This window comes from Leptodactylus fuscus, chromosome 11, assembly GCF_031893055.1.
Source record: "Leptodactylus fuscus isolate aLepFus1 chromosome 11, aLepFus1.hap2, whole genome shotgun sequence".
Taxonomy (NCBI): Eukaryota; Metazoa; Chordata; class Amphibia; order Anura; family Leptodactylidae; genus Leptodactylus; species Leptodactylus fuscus.
The window spans coordinates 31,258,809-31,276,022 of NC_134275.1; the positions used below are offsets into that span (position 1 = coordinate 31,258,809).

At 44.1% G+C, this 17,214-nt stretch overlaps 1 protein-coding gene across 1 annotated transcript in view; it reads left to right on the forward strand.

The window, feature by feature from the left end:
* MAPKAP1 (MAPK associated protein 1) overlaps window positions 1–17,214 on the forward strand; it is a 131,748-nt gene that overhangs the window by 18,017 nt on the left and 96,517 nt on the right. The gene's annotated exons all lie outside the window — the stretch shown is intronic.

A 17,214-nucleotide genomic window follows, 5' to 3' on the forward strand; every position in this document is an offset into this window, starting at 1 on the left:
CATCAGAATTGCAGTGTACAGGTCTGATCTTGCTGTAAAAATCATCAAAACTGCAGTGGGAATATGATGGACCTCATAGATTCTAAGCACTTGCAGGCAGGGCCCTCAATTCCACTGCGCCAGTCGGTCACTGTTAGTGTTGTACTTGTTTTGTATACAGCATGTAAACCCTCAAATGTACAGCACCATGGAATTAATGGTGCTATATAAATAAATAAAAATAGAAATTTGATACCCATCAGTATGACTCAGGGTTAGTTTGGAAATCGTTATAGTTAACTCTAGAGATGAGCGAACAGTGTTCTATCGAACACATGTTCGATCGGATATCAGGGTGTTCGCCATGTTCGAATCGAATCGAACACCACGTGGTAAAGTGCGCCAAAATTCGATTCCCCTCCCACCTTCCCTGGCGCCTTTTTTGCACCAATAACAGCGCAGGGGAGGTGGGACAGGAACTACGACACTGGGGGCATTGAAAAAAATTGGAAAAAGTCATTGGCTGCCGAAATCAGGTGACCTCCATTTTAGACGAATAGTGGATTTCAAATCCGGGTCATATGAGAATGTGAACTTTGTGACTATGAGACAGGGATAGCTGTACAGGCAGGGATAGCTAGGGATAACCTTTATTTAGGGGGGAATGTTATTAAAAATAACTTTTTGGGGCTCTATCGGGTGTGTAATTGTGATTTTTGTGAGATAAACTTTTTCCCATAGGGATGCATTGGCCAGCGCTGATTGGCCGAATTCCGTACTCTGGCCAATCAGTGCTGGCCAATGCATTCTATTAGCTTGATGAAGCAGAGTGTGCACAAGGGTTCAAGCGCACCCTCGGCTCTGATGTAGCAGAGCCGAGGCTGCACAAGGGTTCAAGCGCACCCTCGGCTCTGATGTAGGAGAGCCGAGGGTGCACTTGAACCCTTGTGCACCCTCAGCTCTGCTACATCAGAGCCGAGGGTGCGCTTGAACCCTTGTGCACACTCTGCTTCATCAAGCTAATAGAATGCATTGGCCAGCGCTGATTGGCCAATGTATTCTATTAGCCTGATGAAGTAGAGCTGAATGTGTGTGCTAAGCACACACATTCAGCTCTACTTCATCGGGCTAATAGAATGCATTGGCCAGCGCTGATTGGCCAGAGTACGGAACTCGACCAATCAGCGCTGGCTCTGCTGGAGGAGGCGGAGTCTAAGATCGCTCCACACCAGTCTCCATTCAGGTCCGACCTTAGACTCCGCCTCCTCCGGCAGAGCCAGCGCTGATTGGCCGAAGGCTGGCCAATGCATTCCTATGCGAATGCAGAGACTTAGCAGTGCTGAGTCAGTTTTGCTCAACTACACATCTGATGCACACTCGGCACTGCTACATCAGATGTAGCAATCTGATGTAGCAGAGCCGAGGGTGCACTAGAACCCCTGTGCAAACTCAGTTCACGCTAATAGAATGCATTGGCCAGCGCTGATTGGCCAATGCATTCTATTAGCCCGATGAAGTAGAGCTGAATGTGTGTGCTAAGCACACACATTCAGCACTGCTTCATCAAGCCAATACAATGCATTAGCCAGTGCTGATTGGCCAGAGTACGGAATTCGGCCAATCAGCGCTGGCTCTGCTGGAGGAGGCGGAGTCTAAGGTCGCTCCACACCAGTCTCCATTCAGGTCCGACCTTAGACTCCGCCTCCTCCGGCAGAGCCAGCGCTGATTGGCCGAAGGCTGGCCAATGCATTCCTATGCGAATGCATACTTAGCAGTGCTGAGTCAGTTTTGCTCAACTACACATCTGATGCACACTCGGCACTGCTACATCAGATGTAGCAATCTGATGTAGCAGAGCCGAGGGTGCACTAGAACCCCTGTGCAAACTCAGTTCACGCTAATAGAATGCATTGGCCAGCGCTGATTGGCCAATGCATTCTATTAGCCCGATGAAGTAGAGCTGAATGTGTGTGCTAAGCACACACATTCAGCACTGCTTCATCAAGCCAATACAATGCATTAGCCAGTGCTGATTGGCCAGAGTACGGAATTCGGCCAATCAGCGCTGGCCAATGCATTCTATTAGCCCGATGAAGTAGAGCTGAATGTGTGTGCTAAGCACACACATTCAGCACTGCTTCATCAAGCCAATACAATGCATTAGCCAGTGCTGATTGGCCAGAGTACGGAATTCGGCCAATCAGCGCTGGCTCTGCTGGAGGAGGCGGAGTCTAAGGTCGCTCCACACCAGTCTCCATTCAGGTCCGACCTTAGACTCCGCCTCCTCCGGCAGAGCCAGCGCTGATTGGCCGAAGGCTGGCCAATGCATTCCTATGCGAATGCAGACTTAGCAGTGCTGAGTCAGTTTTGCTCAACTACACATCTGATGCACACTCGGCACTGCTACATCAGATGTAGCAATCTGATGTAGCAGAGCCGAGGGTGCACTAGAACCCCTGTGCAAACTCAGTTCACGCTAATAGAATGCATTGGCCAGCGCTGATTGGCCAATGCATTCTATTAGCCCGATGAAGTAGAGCTGAATGTGTGTGCTAAGCACACACATTCAGCACTGCTTCATCAAGCCAATACAATGCATTAGCCAGTGCTGATTGGCCAGAGTACGGAATTCGGCCAATCAGCGCTGGCTCTGCTGGAGGAGGCGGAGTCTAAGGTCGCTCCACACCAGTCTCCATTCAGGTCCGACCTTAGACTCCGCCTCCTCCGGCAGAGCCAGCGCTGATTGGCCGAAGGCTGGCCAATGCATTCCTATGCGAATGCAGACTTAGCAGTGCTGAGTCAGTTTTGCTCAACTACACATCTGATGCACACTCGGCACTGCTACATCAGATGTAGCAATCTGATGTAGCAGAGCCGAGGGTGCACTAGAACCCCTGTGCAAACTCAGTTCACGCTAATAGAATGCATTGGCCAGCGCTGATTGGCCAATGCATTCTATTAGCCCGATGAAGTAGAGCTGAATGTGTGTGCTAAGCACACACATTCAGCACTGCTTCATCAAGCCAATACAATGCATTAGCCAGTGCTGATTGGCCAGAGTACGGAATTCGGCCAATCAGCGCTGGCCAATGCATTCTATTAGCCCGATGAAGTAGAGCTGAATGTGTGTGCTAAGCACACACATTCAGCACTGCTTCATCAAGCCAATACAATGCATTAGCCAGTGCTGATTGGCCAGAGTACGGAATTCGGCCAATCAGCGCTGGCTCTGCTGGAGGAGGCGGAGTCTAAGGTCGCTCCACACCAGTCTCCATTCAGGTCCGACCTTAGACTCCGCCTCCTCCGGCAGAGCCAGCGCTGATTGGCCGAAGGCTGGCCAATGCATTCCTATGCGAATGCAGACTTAGCAGTGCTGAGTCAGTTTTGCTCAACTACACATCTGATGCACACTCGGCACTGCTACATCAGATGTAGCAATCTGATGTAGCAGAGCCGAGGGTGCACTAGAACCCCTGTGCAAACTCAGTTCACGCTAATAGAATGCATTGGCCAGCGCTGATTGGCCAATGCATTCTATTAGCCCGATGAAGTAGAGCTGAATGTGTGTGCTAAGCACACACATTCAGCACTGCTTCATCAAGCCAATACAATGCATTAGCCAGTGCTGATTGGCCAGAGTACGGAATTCGGCCAATCAGCGCTGGCTCTGCTGGAGGAGGCGGAGTCTAAGGTCGGACCTGAATGGAGACTGGTGTGGAGCGATCTTAGACTCCGCCTCCTCCAGCAGAGCCAGCGCTGATTGGTCGAGTTCCGTACTCTGGCCAATCAGCGCTGGCCAATGCATTCTATTAGCCCGATGAAGTAGAGCTGAATGTGTGTGCTTAGCACACACATTCAGCTCTACTTCATCAGGCTAATAGAATACATTGGCCAATCAGCGCTGGCCAATGCATTCTATTAGCTTGATGAAGCAGAGTGTGCACAAGGGTTCAAGCGCACCCTCGGCTCTGATGTAGCAGAGCTGAGGGTGCACAAGGGTTCAAGTGCACCCTCGGCTCTCCTACATCAGAGCCGAGGGTGCGCTTGAACCCTTGTGCACACTCTGCTTCATCAAGCTAATAGAATGCATTGGCCAGCACTGATTGGCCAGAGTACGGAATTCGGCCAATCAGCGCTGGCCAATGCATTCTATTAGCCCGATGAAGTAGAGCTGAATGTGTGTGCTAAGCACACACATTCAGCACTGCTTCATCACGCCAATACAATGCATTAGCCAGTGCTGATTGGCCAGAGTACGGAATTCGGCCAATCAGCGCTGGCTCTGCTGGAGGAGGCGGAGTCTAAGATCGCTCCACACCAGTCTCCATTCAGGTCCGACCTTAGACTCCGCCTCCTCCAGCAGAGCCAGCGCTGATTGGTCGAGTTCCGTACTCTGGCCAATCAGCGCTGGCCAATGCATTCTATTAGCCCGATGAAGTAGAGCTGAATGTGTGTGCTTAGCACACACATTCAGCTCTACTTCATCGGGCTAATAGAATGCATTGGCCAGCGCTGATTGGCCGAATTCCGTACTCTGGCCAATCAGCACTGGCTAATGCATTGTATTGGCTTGATGAAGCAGTGCTGAATGTGTGTGCTTAGCACACACATTCAGCTCTACTTCATCGGGCTAATAGAATGCATTGGCCAATCAGCGCTGGCCAATGCATTCTATTAGCGTGAACTGAGTTTGCACAGGGGTTCTAGTGCACCCTCGGCTCTGCTACATCAGATTGCTACATCTGATGTAGCAGTGCCGAGTGTGCATCAGATGTGTAGTTGAGCAAAACTGACTCAGCACTGCTAAGTCTGCATTCGCATAGGAATGCATTGGCCAGCCTTCGGCCAATCAGCGCTGGCTCTGCCGGAGGAGGCGGAGTCTAAGGTCGGACCTGAATGGAGACTGGTGTGGAGCGACCTTAGACTCCGCCTCCTCCAGCAGAGCCAGCGCTGATTGGCCGAATTCCGTACTCTGGCCAATCAGCACTGGCTAATGCATTGTATTGGCTTGATGAAGCAGTGCTGAATGTGTGTGCTTAGCACACACATTCAGCTCTACTTCATCGGGCTAATAGAATGCATTGGCCAATCAGCGCTGGCCAATGCATTCTATTAGCGTGAACTGAGTTTGCACAGGGGTTCTAGTGCACCCTCGGCTCTGCTACATCAGATTGCTACATCTGATGTAGCAGTGCCGAGTGTGCATCAGATGTGTAGTTGAGCAAAACTGACTCAGCACTGCTAAGTCTGCATTCGCATAGGAATGCATTGGCCAGCCTTCGGCCAATCAGCGCTGGCTCTGCCGGAGGAGGCGGAGTCTAAGGTCGGACCTGAATGGAGACTGGTGTGGAGCTATCTTAGACTCCGCCTCCTCCAGCAGAGCCAGCGCTGATTGGTCGAGTTCCGTACTCTGGCCAATCAGCACTGGCCAATGCATTTCTATGGGGAAAAGTTAGCTTGCGAAAATCGCAAACTGACAGGGATTTCCATGAAATAAAGTGACTTTTATGCCCCCAGACATGCTTCCCCTGCTGTCCCAGTGTCATTCCAGGGTGTTGGTATCATTTCCTGGGGTGTCATAGTGGACTTGGTGACCCTCCAGACACGAATTTGGGTTTCCCCCTTAACGAGTTTATGTTCCCCATAGACTATAATGGGGTTCGAAACCCATTCGAACACTCGAACAGTGAGCGGCTGTTCGAATCGAATTTCGAACCTCGAACATTTTAGTGTTCGCTCATCTCTAGTTAACTCCTTAACTACTACTGCTGCTGTCTTTTGACAGCAGGCAGTGCAGCTCCTCATCAACAGCAACATCGTCGTAGAGACTTCGCGTGCCATCTAATGCTCCTCTGATGGGGCGTCCGATGTTCTGTTCTGCTGAAAATAGGTCCTAGTCTGCTCCATGTTGTTGGAACAGAATTCATTGGAAGCCCCCATAGAAGCCCCACATCGGACTTGCTCTGGATCGTATGCATGGGGCCTAAGATCAAGCTGAAATTAACAGCACTAGTCCATAGAGCAGCCTTCAGCTCTACCCCTAGAATTAGAGGCTCTGATCTCGATCATTGATCACTTTGGATTGTGATCATCATTGGACTGTGATCAATAGGGTTCTGACACCAATCATCTTTTTGAAGAGGCTGATGATGTCAAATTCATTAGTTACATCGGTTACAGCTCAGTCCTAATCAAGTCAATGGGACTGAGCTGCAATACCAAGCACAGTCCCTATGATATGCATGGCGCTGTGATTGGTATACAGTGAAGAGGGCGCTGTGATTGGTATACAGTGAAGAGGTCGCAGTGCTCACCCGAATGCTCCTGCTTCTTCAATTAGTTGGTCAGTGGGGATCCTGTTTTTTTTTTAGAATAAGCAATATGTATGTCCTAAAAAGTCGTCCTCATTAAAGAGTAACTTAACGTTCGGACAAATTTTGGTATTTGGGGCAATATTTATGTCGTTAATAAATTGTGTCTCATACTTTATTAAAGAGGACCTTTCATGGTTTGGGGCACAGGTAGTTCTATATACCGCTGGAAAGCCGACAGTGCACTGAATTCAGCGCGCTGTCGGCTTTCCCGATCTGTGCCCCGGGTGAAGAGCTATCGGTCCCGGTACCGTAGCTCTTTACAGTCAGAAGGGCGTTCCTGACAGTCTGTCAGGAACGTCCTTCTCCACAGCAACGCCTGCCCATCGCCAGAAAATCGGAAGTTGTCCGAAAGTTTAGTTACGCTCTAAGGGATTGAAGCCATGAGTCAGTGTGAACCGAACCTTATATCTCATGAAAGATTATCTTTGGGTTTTTCCCCTTCATCCCATAGCACTCACTATAAATAAATATATAGATGTATCGTTATATATTACATTGAAAATCTGCTAATCTGTGGTGTGATTGGTGACATTGGATTTCTTCTGTTAGATCCTGTTGATTTATATCAATATTTGTAGACAGTCATAATATTTGAGTATTATAAGGTACTTCATAGAGCAATATTTGGTAATTGGATAGAGGGAGGGGTCTCCGTTTCCATTGAATCCAATGTAAACAATTTGATGGACTCTGCAAAGGGATAACTGATAGCGGGCTCTGTCTACGTTTGCCATGTAACGGTGATCTCTTCCTGTGACTGATGAGAACAATGGACATTGAATAACAGTAGTGTGAACTCACACTTGGTTTACGGCATGACCAATCAACTAGAATGTATTATAGGGGTATTCCGTTTATAACTAATAGGGGATAACTATCTATATAGAGGAGATCAAATCGCTGGGGCCCCCCTGAATACAAGCGCGTTACTCATGCACGTTCCTAATCCTTCAGTTCTACTGGGCTTTTGGAAATGGTGCCCAGCTTCTCTTCGACCCCTGCAGTCCCATACAGTATAGTACAGTGACACTCAGGACCCCTATTCTCATAATCTTTGGGGTTCCATGTGCTTGGATTTCCACCAATCAGGCAGTTATACCATATCCAATGCATAGAGGATAATGAAAAATTACTGGATTACCCTTTTAAATAGGTATTCCCATCTTATAAGTGATGGCATACGTTAAGTGGGGTCCAACATTTGGGACCCCACCAACCCTGAAATTGAAGGGTCTGCAGTGCTAATTCCATACAGAAACCTCCTCATCTCAGGATCTGATGTCTGGGACGCCCACATTGATCATAAAGCATAGCCTAGTGATACACCATCACTTTATAACATAGGAATACCCCTTTATCAAATAGCAAGAAATATATTTCCATTGTTTGGAGGGTTGGGAGACATTTTTATGGGCATACATTCACTCAGCTTTTCTTTTACAAGTGTTTTTGTATAGGAGTGGACACTGCACTTGCCGCCTGTCCGCTAGCAGCTTCTGATGCCTGCTGATCTTTGCATGGTTTGGGTGTCAGACCGACAGACTACATACTCGTGACCTATCCTGTGGATAGATCATCAATATGAAATTTTGGTTTGTGTCTGGATAACCCCTTTAATGGCAAATAATATGTGGCTATTGCCCAGTGGTGGGCTGTGAACAGTTACTGTGTGCTTGTCCTGCTATGATCTGAAATTACCAGCGAAGCATATGATCTATATTACATTTTTGCAGCTAGTGACCCATTACCTGGTGACATAATTCATTTGATGTTCCTTTTCCTGTCTGCGGGATGTAGAGGGTTAACCTTGTCCCACGTTTCAGGGGACCCTGGGAAGACCCAGCCGGTTCGTCAGCTGAGACGTCGCCATGCCTGTGAGCGTGGTCTACAGCATAATTCATGAGCGCTAATTACTCAGCTGTTAATTTTCATAAGTGTTGATTGTAGCAGTTCCTTAAATTAAGACTCCTTTTAAAGCGCACCTTGGGAAATATTTTATCAGGGCCCGGAGTGCAAATGAATATGAATATGGCTCCAATTAACACTCGCTGGTTAATGGCTTTTAGCAGCATTTTGGGATGTGCAGTCCTTAAATACCATTTTTTGCCTGCTGCTCTTACATTGAGCACCATTCAGATAATTAGGGATACGCAGAGCCATTTAGGAGACGTGAATGAGACATTGCTATTAACGCTGCAGTCTCCACTGCTCTTTGTGGCTATTGTGCCCCCATCTCATATTCTTCATTAAATTTATAATAAGTGACAGGTCCTTCTGAAAAATCTTGATGATAGGTTTAACTCTTTAAAGGAGGCGCTAGAAATGCCTGGATTTGGTGGGGCTACTCTAAATTATGGCGATTGTGACCGCTGGGAAAATTTTATGACTATGAATTGGAGAAATAAATGTGATGAATACAAAATGACCGTTTCATTCCCACCGACGTTTTGTTGTCCTGGATATTTAAGCCTTTTTCCCCCATTTTCTACTTTCTTCAAAGGTGTTTTTTACTTTCATCAAGGCAACACTTTCTTGAATTAAAGCTGGCCCCTCAATCAGATCATCATGGAGATTGCTTGCTGCTGGCTATCTCTTTTCCCTACAGCAGCCACTACAGGAGAAATGTTGTATTACATGTTGGCCATTCTCACAGAGGGGTAGCGCTACAGAAGTAAGAATTAAATGGTTTGCCTGGCTGGGTGCATCTTCAACAAAAGGCTCAGAATGGGTTAATAAAGTGCAATTTTTACAAGCAAATTGGAAGTCCTATAAAATTCCTTAAAGGGACTTTTCACAGGCAATTTTTAAATAGGTTGTAAAAATAGTAACACTCAACTGATCGATTATATTCTGCTTCTGTCCCATTGCTGCCCAGGTCCCTGCTGGTCTCTACTTTCTGGTCTCTTGCAAAATAGAGGAAACGACCACTCAGCCAATCAGTGGCCACCCCTCTCTCCTCAGCTCATTGATTGGCTGAGTGGCATTTCCTTCATATTAAGTGGGACCAGGAAGGGGACCAGTAACAGGAGTGGCAGAGAATTGGTAAAGTCACTTTTATTTATTTTACAAAAGGTTTTTTAAGCCCTTCAGAACTTTTTGTAAAATATTTTAGCCCTCAAAAAACCCCTTTAATGTTACGTTGACACAGAGGATTTTGGAGAAGATTGGAGGCAATTATTTGCTTGCAATTGAGAAGATTTAATTAGAGATGAGTAGTATACGATCGAATACCTCGCTGCCATAGGAATGCGTGTAAGCAGCAGAACATCAAGGGGTTAAGTGCATCAAATATTGAATGCGCTTAACCCCTTGGTGTTCGGCCGCTTACACGCATTCCTATGGCAGTGAGATATTCGATCGAATACTACTCACTCATCTCTAGATTTAATGTTAAGTGGGTACAGTATCAGCATGTTAGTAAGTGTGCCAAACTATGTTAAAGGGGAACTCCCATCTTACACATTTATGTCATGTGATTCGAGACATGTCATTTTTTACTTCAATGGCTGAAAAGCAAATCTATTACGGGCGCCAAAGGAGAAATAAGTCACCGACAGAAACATTCCATGGCAGAATTGTCTGTTTTGTGACGGTTTGGGTAATGGGACTTGTTTCTTTCATCTATAAAACTTTTTTTGGGTTTTTGAAGATTTTGCTGCTTATGTTTGGAGCCAAAGTCAGGGATGGATTTAACAGAAGGGAGAAGTATTAAGGCCTGTTCATAATTTGGAAAATGAGGAGGAATTTGAGATGGACACAACTGGCTCCCCATGGTGTAATGCGACAAGAATGAGCAGGATGCTTATTTTTTCTGCATCCTGTTTCAATCTCTGCCTCCCATTGAAAACAATGGGAGACGGAATCTGCCATCAGGCCCCAAGTGCTTCTTTTATATTTCTTATTCCTTTTGAAGCCATTTTAGGCTACAAAAGTTGCAAAAAAAAAAAGCCATAAAACTTTTTACCCATACACGGTGCCACTCTTCTCTGCTGGCTCTATTTGGCATTGCAGAGTAACCTCATTCATGTGACTGAAGCTGAGTCGATACCAAAGGCAGCCTATGCATAGGAGTGACGCTTTTCCCAAAAGAACAGACTTCCGTCTCTGGTAACCCCCTTAAATCTTCCAAAGTACTCATTTTGGAAGTGTAGTAATGCGCTGATAAATGTTGTGGGATCTTGACTTGTGCTGTTTGTATACCGCCATGGAGAGACGCGTTGAGGGTGTTAGTGAGGAAGAGGTTAAACTAAAGGCGGTAGGTAGAGCACAAAAATTCTGGAATATTTCAGCCTTGCCTTGAATGACCCTTTAAGAAGAGCCTATTTTCCTCCAGCTCTTCATCCACTTTAAGTTACACATTGTCTCCGTGCAAGGCAGGGAAGTCCGATAAAACAGATTGCGGTGTCTGCTGGTTACTTCATTGTTCCAGCTCCATATGAGTGGTGAGGAGCGGTGATTGACAACCCCAACCCTAACACATTCTGCAGCACCAGCGCTTCTCTAACTCCACACATCAGCAGTTTCTTACCTGTCAAAGCAGCGCAGATTTACTAAGTCTATCCATTGATGTGCCTGTATTTAATTTATTACACAATTGTATCCTTAGCAGGCTCTAATGATCTTTTAACCCTTTGCTGTTCTAAGGCCGCTCGGCTCCTACACCAGGATTGCTCTTCTATTGTATGCGACTAAATAGAGTTTCTATGCAGGATTAAGATTCATAATATAGCCCAAGCATTGGTTCAGATACTACAGCCACTTACCCTGAGCATACTGACTCGTGGTCCTGATTTTGTAGATTTGTCTCCTGTCTCAAAAGGATATTCTGGTGACAGTCTGCCATATTGTTTAAAGAGAACCTGTCAGGTTGATTTGGGACACTAGACCACCAATAAGTCCTTATGGACTGGGGGTTTAGTGCCCCAAATCGCCCTGTTTTAAGGCCATCCATTAAATAAAAAAAAAACCCTAAAAAACAATCCCCTTTCTGCTTGCCTAGAGTTGAGTCTCATCGGATTCCTCTCTGGTGCTCCCAGTGCCTGTGCCGTTCTTCAGTGAAGTTGGGATTGTACACCCTGATTTCAGTGTGTATGCCCTCGAGGTTAGTTGTACTCCTTCTACTGAAGGCTTACCCCTCTGACTGGAGCGAAGAACTGCGCCAGCGTGGGGAGTACAGCGACAGGGTGAGTATAAAGTATAAAGCACAGGTGGCTTTATAACAGGGTGGTTAGGGAGACTAAACCCAAGTCTGTAAGAACCTGTGGGTGGTTTAGTGTAACAAATTGCTTTTACTGGTTGCCTTGAATTTAAGCGCAAAGGGTTAATTACATAATATAGAGTGTATAGGTGACTGGCCATGTCTTCTTAAAGGGCTCAATATGGAAATGTGCAGATGCCTGGTTGATGGTGTTCTTATTGTTGCGACCCCTGGTAATTTGGAGAATTGTGCTATGTAACAACCCTTGCAATATTCAGCAACTCCATTGAAGTGAATGCAGTAGTGGCCATACATGCACGCCATCTCTTCATTAACTCTATATAATGGAGAACTTGTAGGTGCCTGATCATGTGATTACTGGGGGTCCCAGCAATCAGATATGTGTCTATAGTGAGGCCATACCTTTAAGTTCCTTACATTTTTGGGTGGGGTGTGAATTCTACATTCAGAGTTTTTGAACCACAATAAGGTGTGGATCAAGAAGCGTCTCTACACTATCTCTTTGAAGTTTTTAAAATGGGTATTTTAGTGCTGTGATATATCTGAAGAACATAGTCCCCTGTATTCTGTAGACTTTTTAGGTTTGCCACTGGCCCCATGACTTTTTTTCTTTGGCCTGCCGATTCGCGAAGTGTTTTTCAGTGAACCAGAGGTCAGGCCTCTCAGTGTATTCCTATGAGATCCTCAATCCGACTCCCTAGAAATGCATTGCTAATTCTGACCTCTGGTTCATGAAAATACAATTCTGAATTTCCAGGTTAAAAAGGTTAAGTGAGGCAGCGGTGAGCATGGTATCGACAGAATAAAGTAGATTTATAACTTTTACGTACAGATCATTGCATTGAACTTCTGATTTAGAAATGAAGGGAGTGCTTCTTTAAAGAGGACGTTGTACCACCTCTACCAACTTCTTCTCATTCTAGCGCAGGCAGAATTTTTTTCTCTAGCCTACACTGTAACTCAGCTTTCATTGCTGCTGTAAGTTACAGCACAATTCTGCTTCCTGTCAGGTGGGTGGTCTCTGGCTTTCTGCATCAGTCCAAGACCACTTTCCTGACAACAGAGAGCATTATTGTGTTGAAACTAAAATCAGTGATTGCTTGAGGAAAGGTGGCAGCTAGAGAAAAAATTCCAACTATGCCTATTAAAGGATGTAAAGAGGTGAAGATGATGAAAGGTCCTCTTTAAAGGGAGTCTATCACCACGGATAAGCACATACACTGATAGATTATGATCATGTGAATGTAATGAGTTTAACCTTTAACCTTTATAAATCTGATTATGCAAATGAGCAGTCTGGAGTTCTGAGGGCATCTCCATCACTACAGACTGTTCCTGGCACCTGTGTTCTGATTGGTCGCCTTGCTGCTGCTATGTGAGAGATGCCAAAATTTTACCTGGCCCTGTAGTCTCATGGTCGCACCATAATTCACACTATTGTGCATGTGCAGTACTCCCACTCATTACACATAAGGCAGGAGTGGGTGTACTGCGCATGCGTAATAATGCTTATAAAAGCAACCCTACCAAAAAGAGTCATGTGTCCTGTTCCAACTCAAGATTTTCAGTATTGAGGGAAAAAAAAAAATAATAAAAGAATCAGTTACCATCTTTCTCCCCCTTGCAGGGAAACAGATTGACACCACTGGATCTTCAGATAGCCCTGGAGGTTGCTCTTCCACAGATCGTGTCGGACAGTGGGTAGGAAAACCAGAACTTCTTGATGCCTCTAGAAGTCCTAGATTCCAGTTGACTTGCAAAATCTGATCCACCAGTTTGACAACTTGATTGTTTGCGAATGGTGACAAAAATGTGGTAATGTGGTGACTCACATCTACCGTCTAGGGCTTTAGCAGCAGGGGAACGTACATTTTACAAAAACACAATGACCCTTAAACAAGAGTTTTGCTCCAGATGACCCCGCTGATAATTATCCAGTTATACTTAGTCAGGTCTGCTACTGGGAATGTGTCACATTCCGATAAGGGCAGGCAGCTTCCATTTTTTACCTATACATCCCAGCTAAAAATGCCAGGCGTTTTATTTATGAGCTGCAGTATTCAACTTTAATTGGTCATTTTTCCTGTAGCGCTTTCAAAAACCATAAAATACAAAATTCAAAGCGATGTAGCATAGCATCGCATCAGTAGAAAGGTGAAAAATGCAGATTGATTTGAGCTGTAAAAACTGCGGAAAATCTGCCATTTCTGACCCAAATACTCCTAATCTTCATTATTATGTATTCTACTAGCGGCCGTTAACGTTCTGCACAATTACCCTCAAGAAATTCTTCTTTATTAACCTCTTAATTGCTGCTGACGTGCGCAGCCCTAACTCTGGGGCTCCAGATCTATGAAATGCATAAAGGATAGGACCATATAAAATCGCCAAAGCCGTTAACGCAGACGTACAAGTATATTATCATTTAGGTCTTTCGGAAAATTCAATCGCAGGTTAAGTATTTAAAAGTATAAATTTCAGTAATGGGCGTGCGGTCATTTCTTTTTTAACAAGTATAATGTTAATGCCTTAATGATGATGACAACGTTGAGCTTCAGAAAACGGTGGTTCTTATTTTGGTTTTCAAAAAGCTAGAATTTATTTTTTTTTTTCTGTATAAATGGTCATTTTTTGGAGGCGACAATTTGTTGGCACTATTTTGTTTAGCATTTATTTACTTGGAGACACCAGATTCTTACAACCATAACTTTTATTTTTTTTATTTATTTTTTTTAATTTGTTTAGCTGTATAAAGACGTTATTTGTTTTGTGGGGAGGGAAAGCTGCAGTTTTTATTGGTAGCATCTTGTGATAAGTTCAACTTTTTGGTCACTTTTCATCCCTTTTTTTGGGAAGTAGGTGAGGTCGGTAAAAATAATAAAATAATTCTGGCAGCAACATAGGGGATGGATATAGCTATCCTATCTATCTATCTATCTATCTATCTAGATATATATATATATATATATATATATATATATATATATATATTTATTTATTTTTTTAGGGCAGACACAAAAATATGGTATACTATGTTTTTGAGTCCTTCACAGAATGGACAGAAATGGGTCCTAATTATATTGTATTCATTTATTTAGTCTCTATTCATTTTCTTTTACATCCATTTAAAGGAGGCAGAAACGGACGTAAGTGGATGGTGAGCCATTGCAGTCTGTCGTTTGTTTCTTGTTTTTAATAAAAGGACATAATATGCAGTATTCCATACTTTTGTGACACCCCCCCCCCCCCAAAAAAAACCAAAAAAAAAAACTTTTTTTTTTTTTTTACACATACATTTAATGGATGCAAAGAAGAGAAACAAAAAAAAAAGAAACTCTGCCGCTTTCTGTTTCAAAACAGCTGGCAATATAGTCAATGGGGCCCGTCGGTCTCCATGTGTAACCAGTGTTACGTGTGTAACCTAGCGTTACTTGTATAGCACCAACATATTCTGCAGCGCTTTACAGACCTGGTCATTGATTGCTAAGTAAACAGATGGCAATCCATGAACACACCCTTAATCTAGCAGTGACAGACAGGTATAATACAGTCCTCAGCGCCATAATAGTATGGCGGCGAGCAGGAATGGTATAGTTCACTGTATAGCTGTCACATCTTACTATATGGAATGGGGCAGTAAGGAGTTAAAGACGGAGGGAGCATTAAAGAAACCTACTAGAATCTAATGAGATTAAGATAAAAAACAACCCCAATCATACCTGCGACAGCTCTATATGGCATCTCGTCTCTTTGCTACCTACTCCCCCATTTCCGAACAGCCTTCGCGGTGCCATTGGAAATCAATTTGTACAATCCGAAAGTCTGCGATATCAATCAGTTCTTTCCTTTCTAATTTGACAGACACGAGGAGAAATAGCGAACAAAAAAATGTCATTTCTGATTGCGGAACGCAGTTATGCGGAACCAGGAAAGGATATTATCTCTTTAAACGAGACAGCGGTAATGGGTCTGTTGACCATGAATAATTTTTTTGTTGTCATTATTGCTAGCCCAGCATATCCTTCATTAAACGCTCAGCCCTAAATTAAAATAGAACCAGTTTCCAATAGTAATTAACTGGAGTATATCGGGGAGGCCATTATTCACATTAAAGTAACCTTTTAATAGTTCTGTCTTTAACTTCCCTGCAGGTAATGGTTTTAAAAAGCTCTTATAACAAGAGGAATTATAATGAGCTTTAATAGAGCAGGACAACGGGAAAATTAAGAATCATTTTCCGTCACCCCCCACCCCTCGAAAAAAAAAATAAAAAAAAATACCAATAAAATATGTGTAAGGTGTTACCTGGATATTACATTAATGCAGCTAATAATTCTTTATTGCACTTTTAAATATTGGCAATGACGACGAGGAGATAGTTCAGACGGGAAAAAAAAAAGAACCATGCTGTTCTGTCACCGAGTGAAAAACTGCCAGATGGAGCTCGCCGCTTCCGAAGATATAGGGGGAACGAGACCATTTCGGAAGACTTGTCATCTTCTTAAAGGGGCTGGGGAGTGAAAAATGACTGGCAGAGGGCTTGTGTGGCTTCTTTTTGCCTGAGCGGTACCGAGATATTGCAGCCGTAACGAAAATTGATTTCTTGCTTTCATCATGTAACAGGCAGGTTTATTTGTGCCAATTGAAAGGACTTGTATGTTACATCATTTCACGCCTTTTAGGAAAGAAAATTATATTTTTAGTAACCTGTCGAGAAAGCTGGGTGGCAAGTATTAGGGTATAATCACACGTGGCAGATATGTTGCAGAAATTACAGAATATCAGTTACATGTGTGTAAATGGAATTGTTTCTGGATGGACTTCTGAAAGCCTCATTCAGATAAATGGGAGACTGTCAGAAAGTTCTGCTCTCTGTAAACATACCCTTAGGGTGTGTGTGCACACTCGGTGAATATGTTGCAGGTTTTCTGTATGAATTTTGCGGATGGAAAATTCCTCGCGTACAGTAGATAATACTGTGGATGAGATTTTATGAAACAATGAATGTGGAAATAGCCCTGGTATATAGATTTTAATACATTTTACAGTGGATTTCTGTGTATTGTAAAAACACAGGGTAAAATCTGTGGATATTTTATTATTGCTGCAGGAGGCCAGGGAAGGTGGCAAAAAACAAACAAAAAACCTACCCGTACTCTCCTGCCCCCCGTGCTCCAGTGTCCCAGGCCACTGTCCAGTCCCCACAACACCCCAGACATTTTCCAGCTGAAGTCTGCGCTGCGTGTGACCCCTGAAACTGATCAGCGGCCTGAAGAAAGGAACTGGGATGTCAAATGACATGTCCGCGAGTGACATCCCGTGTTCTTTGCTGAGGCCACTGATTGACCTGATTTATTATCATTTATGATATGATAATAAATCTCACTGAGCCAATGACCACACAATGTTGACTTTTCGGCAAAAATTGTGAGAAATCAAAAGTCACTAATTTTTGCTTACAAACCACAATTTGCATCCATATTTTTATTCATCTTCCACAACACACAAAAACAGCCGAAACTGGTCAACACCATTAAGGTCTCTGGGACCGTTTTTTGGATGTGATCTGAAATATTCACAATTCACTGAAATCGACCAAATATCTTGAAAAAAAATGGAATTTACTTTAAAGTTCACTATTAA